At 32.2% G+C, this 8,977-nt stretch overlaps 1 long non-coding RNA gene across 1 annotated transcript; it reads left to right on the top strand.

Annotated features, from left to right (window-relative positions):
* Positions 1 to 639: 639 nt before the first annotated feature.
* On the top strand, positions 640 to 2,742 carry LOC149905108 (uncharacterized). The gene is made up of 3 exons (XR_016457178.1): positions 640 to 922; positions 1,775 to 1,836; positions 1,912 to 2,742. It is a non-coding gene; the product is annotated as an uncharacterized LOC149905108 (long non-coding RNA).
* Positions 2,743 to 8,977: the final 6,235 nt, after the last annotated feature.

Here is an 8,977-nt window from a genome sequence, read left to right as displayed (position 1 = left end):
TAACAATGTGCAGATAGTCCTGGTAATTGTATCTAGTAAATACTTATACCTGGAAACGAAACAGGGATTTCTGAGAAACAATACACTTCCATTCTCTGAGAGGACTTTCATTAAAGTTAATAACGCAAAGAAAGTGAACTGACAGAATTGTTTTGAAGTGACATGAGGATGCTACATGTAAGAAGAAATTTCTCTTAAAGTGAACTGCTTTTCGATACAAGACAGTAACAGTTGTATAATATTATATTACTATTCTCGTAATAACTGAACGTAAGTGTGTTGTGTAGTAAATAAAACAATTACCGTTGGAGTGCAAGTAAACGATAAGAAAACTATATTTTCTTGACGTCAAACACGAAGTGATGAATTAATTTTTCTAACATTTACGGCCCTTTTTAAACCTTCGTAATTTTTATATTATTAAAGTTGTCGTGATGAAAATTCTTGACAAGAAAGTTCAATAGTAACACAATACGTCTACCGTTTTAGAAACATGATTCCATGATATTTTCTCGATAGAAAAAAAATACAAAGTTGTCATTTTTATTTTTTTTTAATCTCTGGCATCTTCAAAATAACAAACGTAAAGTTACGACTTTTTGGATATTAACTATAAAATGTACAACCTATACGTCTACCGATTTAGAATTTTGAAATATGCGATGGTTTTGAAATAAACAAGAAATACTTGAAATTAGCGCGCGACCAGCCAATATAGTGAGAGCCGCCCTGTACCTTCCTACCCCGATCGCTGCACGAGTCATTCCCGCTACGGCCGTCACACGGGGAACTTGTGTCGCTCGCGCAATCGTAACAAAGGGTGACAACACGATAAGACAAATGGGGACAATAAAGAAAATAAGAAGAAGAAACATAAAGGTTGGAGGAAAAAGAATGCTTACAATTGGAACAAATTAATGAAGTAAGTTGGTTTTATTTTAAACTAGCGACCCGCCCCGGCTTCGCACGGGTGCAATGCTGATACTAAATAGATACACTACAGAAAAACTGTGAACGTTGTATATAAAAACATAGCGGCCCGCTCCGACTTCGTATAGATAGCCTGGCGGCCGGCCGGTACCGCCGCAAACGCTACGTCCCGCAATTTTTAAATCTGTAATATCTTCGAAAATATTCACTTAAATCATACGGTGTAAAGGGCCATATAGATCTATATTAAACGAACAATGTATTCAAGGTATTTAATTGGTTAAGGATTAATGCTGTATTGGTTAAAATCGCATCGAAAATTAGCCATTATTTTTCGTAAAAAGTAAATGACAAAAAAATGTTATTGTGGGTTATCCATAAGAGATAGACATATACCATCGCGGACTTTTCTATAGACCTTTTCAATGTGTATAATACTTAGTACATTATTTTGATAAAACTCGTAGGGTTCAGCCTGCGTTTGCAATGTAAGCGGAAAAAATGTAATTTTTTACGACATCACTTTAGAAACCTCAAAAATAACAGTACTTCTCCACTATTTAATGGATGTTATTATACATATAAACCTTCCTCTTGAATCACTCTATCTAATAAAAAAAAACCGCATCAAAATCCGTTGCGTAGTTTCAAAGATTTAAGCGTACAAAGGGACATAGGGACATAAGGACATAGGGACATAGGGACAGGGAAATCGACTTTGTTTTATACTATGTAGTGATTTGATGATAATTGTATTATAGACGATGTTTGATATGTACCCCTGTTTTAAGTACATAACGAATGTGTAAGATTTTTTCATTTATAGCATAGATAATCTTTTCAGAAATCCGGAATCCAGAAGGAAAATAAACCCACTGATTGTTCACAATGTGAACCCACTCCTTCGTAAGTACCTTTATTCAGTCAAAAATGTATGTTATCAACGCTCTACTTTTTTTTATCGCATGATTCCATTTTTAGCAAAAAGCAACAAAGTGCAAAGAAATAAAAAATCATGGTGAACTTAGTGGAAGTATGGTGGATGTAATATGGAACAGGAGCTCATTGGAGTAGTATTACTTATATTTAAAAAAAATACGAAAAAATTTCAAGAATTACATTTCTTAGTAGGTGGTAGATAAGTATGTTGTATAAAGAATTTGATGTTGATATTTATTTCATTTATACTTACTACACCTGTGCGGGAAATTGCTTAGTACTAAAACAGGTTTATATTCATATTTACATAGTAATGTGAGTTTTCATTTCGAAAAATTTTGTGTAAGTATATTAAATTGAGTTCCTGGGTGATCTGGAAACACAATTGGGCCCGGAAGATGGCGCTGCAGTCACTCCTCCTAATCACATGAACCGATTTGGATGAATATTTGTGTGCACATTTCATTGTTGTGGGATGATTGGTTGATTCGTTTTCACATTAGCTAATATTATGTATTTTTGTTGTAAACTTAATTTAATGTTTATAATACATTATTATTGGTATAAATAAGCCAGTGTTCGTCTCACATTGCTGTACCTGCCTACCTACCCTACCAGGGCCTAACTTTGTTCTGGCTATTTTATTTTGATTATTTGTAATGAATAATTACAATTATAATAGAGTGCAAAAAATAAATACATGCATCAATATATTTTGTGTTTTTTTAAAACAATTTTTTTATTTAAAAAAATATCATTCCGACCGCACCTATTATAACCTGTATTATTTTGTAATAAAGTAAACATTACGAAATAATAATAATTATTAATAATGTCTAAGAAGTTGTTAAAAAGAAGATTATTTGTTTATAAGCAAGAAAATAAAACCAATAAATAAACAATTAAATAAATGTATAACAATATTATAACTGTATGACGACTCCATACATGTTTGTCCCGAGACGGCCAGCGGCAGCGCGGCGAGTTTGCAAGAATGACTTCGCGCACACCCGCGTTCGCGATAGCGAGGTATTAGACTCCGCCCGCCAAGCAGTGGATTTTTTTTTTGTGTATCGTCTTAATGCTTCATAGAGAGTTAGCTGGCGAATCGCTTTTGTTTTGGTCTTGCAAAAATAGGTATTTTAGAGCAGAATATGTGGCTATTAAAAAAAAAAATGTTGTGTGGTTTTATGAAACCACGATAAAAGTGAAACTGTTCGAACGGTTCCGAACACTGCTTTGTGTAGCGCATGTCGCGTGACGGTCGGCTGCCGAGTAGGTATACCTACTCGGCAGCCGCGATACACGCGACATGCGCTACACAGACCAAAAAGTTTGAGACGATGTAATAAAAGTTTCACTTTAAAATAATTCAACTATTAATCTGTCTCTGGGTTACCTATAATATGAAATTAATAAGAAAGTAACAAATAAAATTGTGAATGATGCGTTTAAACATTTATTAAAATATTCTAGGGCTGTAGGTATATTATCAAAGTTGTTGCTTCGAAGTTCGATGTAAGTAGTTATTGGTCACCTGAGAACACATGTTAAGCTACCTTGAATAAGTTCCTTGAATAGTTAATAATAAAAATACCCAAACTGGGAACCCTCGTCCCTCTTGGGAAAACTGGCTAAAGACGATGGTAATTGACTTTGAATTACACCTCTCTCTTTGCGTCGGGGCTAATGAAAATAAATACGGGTTTCGAGCCTTACAAAATTGAAATCAAAGCTGTTATTAATTTCCTACAAATTTTAAAATAATAAACGCAAACAATAATAACCATTAATTAACTATTTCTCTTTTTCTTAAACTATTCTTTCCTTTATCCAAACCACTCTTTGAAGATTGATTGCTTCTAAATTATCGTTCATCGGGCAATTATTGTAGAACCTTTTTGTCAAATCACCGTAAAATCATCTATTATAGCGCTATAAGTTATTGCTTGCATCGTCACGAAAACTTATTATAACATTTTAACTCATTTATTTTACCGAGCTGAAAGATAAGAGAAAGAGACTTCGCGGTTTGCTTTTTTCATCATAACTTGGGAAAAACTTTTTCTCTTTAACTGGCCCTTCCGAATCGGTGGTTCTCAATTTTTGTAGATTTATTTAACAGACTTAACTGAACGAGGGTAATGTATAATGATAAAATAAGAGGCTCGATAAAAACTTAAATTATTAAGACAGTGCACAATTTTGATACGAACATTAAAGGAAAAACAGTTGATTTATTAAAACTTATTATCACATTAAACAAATATAATAGAATTTGACATTGATAAACCAATATAAATTACTAGCGGTCCGCTCCGGCTTCGCTTGTGGTACCTGTTTACGTTTTATCTCTATACGAACCATCCTCGTACTTCAAGGAATATTATAAAAAAAAGAATTAAGGAAATCGTTTCAGCCGTTTTCGAGTTTTGCGCTTAGCAACACATTTGCCGTTTCATTTTTATTACAAAGACTAGCGGTCCGCCCCGGCTTCGCCCGTGGTACATATTTACGTTTTCTCTACATAAAAACCATCCTCGTACTTCAAGGAATAGGTATAATAAAAAAAGAATTATCGAAATCGGTTCAGCCGTTTTCGAGTTTTGCGCTTAGCAACACATTTGCCGTTTCATTTTTATTACAAAGATAACAGATGTTTACTTCTAACTAGAACTCTTAAAGACTTATTGAATATGATCTTTTTGTGAGTAGATTTACTGAAAAAACAAAATAATAAGTTATCTTGATTCGATTGATACGACTTCGCCCCGATATGCTGAAAAAACAAATTCGGAATAGAAAAGAAAACGTTCATTAAAACTTTGACGGTTTAACTTTTTTTAATTAAGTTGTTTATGTCTGCAGAAAATATTTAGTTTACTGTTAGAAAGAATAAAAGTAATAAATTTTGTTTCAATATATTATTTCTATACTTACCTGTGATTCTCTACTTAAATTATAAAAAAGTCTATATGCCATCGTTGTCCAAATAAATTAAAACATTAATTGTGAACCGAATAAATGTGAATAGATACCTATTGTTAAATTAATTAATTGCAAAATGAAAAAGAAAATTCAGAAAAAGCTGTTTTAAAAAACCTTAATTATGTTTATAGTGATACAGCAATGACCTTTCTTTGTGAAATCTAGCGAACGTGATTAATTACATAGACCAATGTATATTCTACTTCAAAATTTTAATCAACTTCAGTCCAGTAATTAATTAAATAACCTTAAAAGTCCACAATAGTCTAAGATCCCACCGCAGGATTAGTGCGTTCACAGTTTTTTTGCTAAAACCAAACTTTTATCTATATCCATACTAATATGTATTATAAATGCGAAAGTAACTCTGTCTGTCTGTCTGTTACTCAATCACGCCTTAACTACTGAACCAATTTGCATGAAATTTGGTATAGAGATATTTTGATACCCGAGAAAGGACATAGGATAGGTTTTATACCGGAAATCCTACGGGAACGGGTTTTTCTTTGAAAACGCGGGCGAAGCCGCGGGCGGAAAGCTAGTTAATTATAATTAGGGCCGATTTATCAATGCTTGGATAAAACTTATCCGTCCAATAAAGTATTACACGATAATATTAAAATGTCACGTAAACTGTCAAATACGGGCAATTAGAATACGTTTTTAAAATGGTAGTTTTATATACATTATTCGACGAATAAGTTTTATCCAAGGATTGAAAAATCAGCCCTTAGGAGAATATAATATATCGACTAGGTTGCCAGTCAAAATTTGGCCGCAAGCATTTAGAATTAATTTTTTTTCTAATTGATTTTTCGGAAAACCTATACATATTTTAGCAAAAACAACTATGAACGCACTAATCCTGCGGTGGGATCTTATACTACAACGGGTGGGCGTCGTTTATAATTGCCACAAACACACGTAGGCAGAAAAACGAGTTATTTTTTCCCAAATAATTTAACTCTCATTCAGTACTTAGATCTATCACCATCCATCATGGCATGGATTTATAAATAAATGGCATACTTTTAGATTGAATGAAATTAATTTTCTGGTAGGACTCTACCATATACCTATCTACTATTTGTATAATTATGGGACGGTCTAGTTTAAGTTGTATTTATTGCAAAGTAAACAAATATTTTATTGTTATTTTACAAAACTTTAATCATTATAAGTGTGAATTGTAAACCTTGAACCTTAAGGATGACTTACATCATATTTAAATATTTTATTTTGCACATTGCTCTCGGTACCTCGATGAGAAAAGATCCTCAGAACAGCAATGAAATTTTCATCAAGTGTAGTGGAAAAAAGGCGGCTATACAAAAGAATTATTCATAAAGCTTTCCGACAAATAAGCGACTGGATTCACACGGTTCCTGAACATCACTGAGCATTTGATTCTTCACGCTACCCGCGATTATTTGTATGACACTTTTACTCACGGACATTTTTGGTCTAGCGTTTCTTCTTACCATGAATCATATGTTAAATCCTGGGTCTTAGAGGATCGTAATCATACTTGGCCTAAATATTAAAATGTAATAACACAGGCTTTGTTAGTAATCCCTTTGCCTGACAGGATCCAATCTAGAAGCGACTCTTCTTTGTTTCCGTATTTCATCAAGGGATATAAAACTACTTTATAAATAAATCGATGTAATGAACACAATTCTTAGTGCTGTCTTGCTAGTATGAGGTAAATGCAATTTATACATTACGAAAACTTTTATTTCAAATACTAACATCTCCTTCTCGGATATTTTTGTATTAAACACCCGACAATAGATATGGTATAAATAAAAGATTAACGTCCACTAATAAGCAATTATTTTTCTTTTGCAAGGACATTGTCATCGGTAATAATGTAACTTCCTGCAAGATAATCTCGTCTAAAGAAATAACACTAATTAGAACAGATTTATCTTTCTATGAAGTTAATTGTTACCTACTAATGTTATTTATTTATCTCAGCTATTAATAAAATTACATTTTTTGCGCAGAAATTATTTATAACTTCAGGCCATCCTTAGGGATCCATCAGAGCTAACGTAATATAATATCATGAGATTTTTATGCTTAAAAAGATTTCTCAAGACTACAGAAACGGTAAGTACCTACTTATAATAATATAGTTATTGAATAAATATTTAATTTGATTCTGTCCCTTGTGTATTATCTGAAACATTATCATTATATAAATACGTATAATATAACAGTTATGTCATGACATACGAAAAATAAACTTTTACTGCTTTATAGTCCGGGATACATCGCCCATTTTTGCAAGTGATTACTATCAAGCAAATTTTTCGTGAGTAGCTTTATTTTGATGAGATGCCCAATAATTTCATGTACGAAACTCTCGATTGTGGTAGCTTACAGAGGTAACAAGGATAAAAATTTTTGATTTGACGGTTCTCAAATATTTATTACGCAATTTGTAGGACAATATGTCTGTTGAATTATATAAGTATTAAATAAGTGAAAATAAAAAAATCAGCTGGTTATTAATCATTTATGATGACTTCGTCATCGATACACATTGGAAAGGGGGACTCTTTGATCAAACCATAGATTTTGTAGGACAAATATTTTTTCGAATAATTTAGATAATTATCTTGAGATTGAACAAAAAAAAAACATTCAGTTAGTAATTAATATTTGAGAACCATCAAATCAAAATATTTTATCCTTGTTTCCTCTGGTAGCTACCACAATCGAGAGTTTTGTACATGAAATTATTGGGCATCTCATCAAAATAAAGCTACTCACGAAAAATTAGCTTGATAGTAATCACTTGCAAAAATGGGCGATGTATCCCGGACTATTACTGCAATGGAGCCATCCAAATATTTTTTCAAATTTCAAAATTATAATAAGTTATAGAATAATTAATGTTATCCTTACTGCTTAGCCTGGTACGTTCACCATATTCGATGAAGATATGATTTGCACTAAACACTAACAATATTCGTATTCTAAACCAAGATATATTCGTATTCTCAAAGTTAAGACTGACCCGACCGACTGACCCTTTAAACCCTTCCAGAATACCCCTTTTCACTTTAAAACTTGAATTTAAGATTGACTGTCAACATTTGCTTAAATGAACTATGCCAATATTATCAAGATGTTTGATTGTTTATTGGAAAGGGCTTATCACATCAACTACAGGTAGGTATTTAATCAAATCTATGAAAACAAACTCCCAGTGATTTAGACTTACCTTTACAACACATTCCTTTACACAAATTTTAACTAGTTTTATTACTATACAGTATACACCTTTAGGGACGACTGTTATATTCCTTCAAAAATTAAATTCCTCCCTCAAATACTAAGGCCAAAATATTGCGAGTCAAAATTATGATTGACATTCGAAATAAAATTATTAATTTTACAAACTTGAATTGAAATAATAAAACTTACCTTTGAATTTACTTTGATACCATTGATCTTCCAGAAACAAACAAAGAAAAGTCAAAAGAATTGCTTGTCGATGTGAGCTCCTAAAATATTCCTCTATACTAATACATACGTGTACAATGTACATAAATTGCGTATACAATATTCGCAATAAAAATGTCTACAACACTAATAGGACAGAAAGTTCATTTGATTTTCCTCACAATTACTTCGGTCTCGTCAGAAGTTCATCAGTCATTCTGCTGACAAGACAAACGATTTCATTCTGTATATTATGTATACCGTGGGGACTACTTATATAGCAATTCCAACCCAGGAGCTGTCACTTTCATTAGCTTGGACAGAAAGGAATCTCTGTTGAAAATTGTGTTTTGTCGTTTTGGTATGAATGTATGTACTGATTTCACTACATTTTGACAATCCCTTTGCCTGGGTTAGGTCAAAAATTAAAATCTATTAGAAGGACCATCTATTAGGCTTCTATCCTAATGAAATTATGAGACTTACAAATAGTATTGAATATTTATAAAGAGGTAAGTAATTATTGTAAATTGTTTTTACATTACAAGAGATAATATTAGTCGATCGATAAAAATGGTATATTAAAAGAATTAAATCAAGTAAAGCTTCAAGAAAAGAGCAAATGAAGCATTTATTTCTTCTTCAAACGAAATAAAAGAAAAAC

This window comes from Colias eurytheme, chromosome 10, assembly GCF_061535395.1.
Source record: "Colias eurytheme isolate Ceu_HAF_F1 chromosome 10, ilColEury1 Martin Lab GWU primary, whole genome shotgun sequence".
Taxonomy (NCBI): domain Eukaryota; kingdom Metazoa; phylum Arthropoda; class Insecta; order Lepidoptera; family Pieridae; genus Colias; species Colias eurytheme.
Note: the sequence above shows the minus strand (reverse complement) of the source record. Positions and strands in the feature narration are given on the sequence as shown.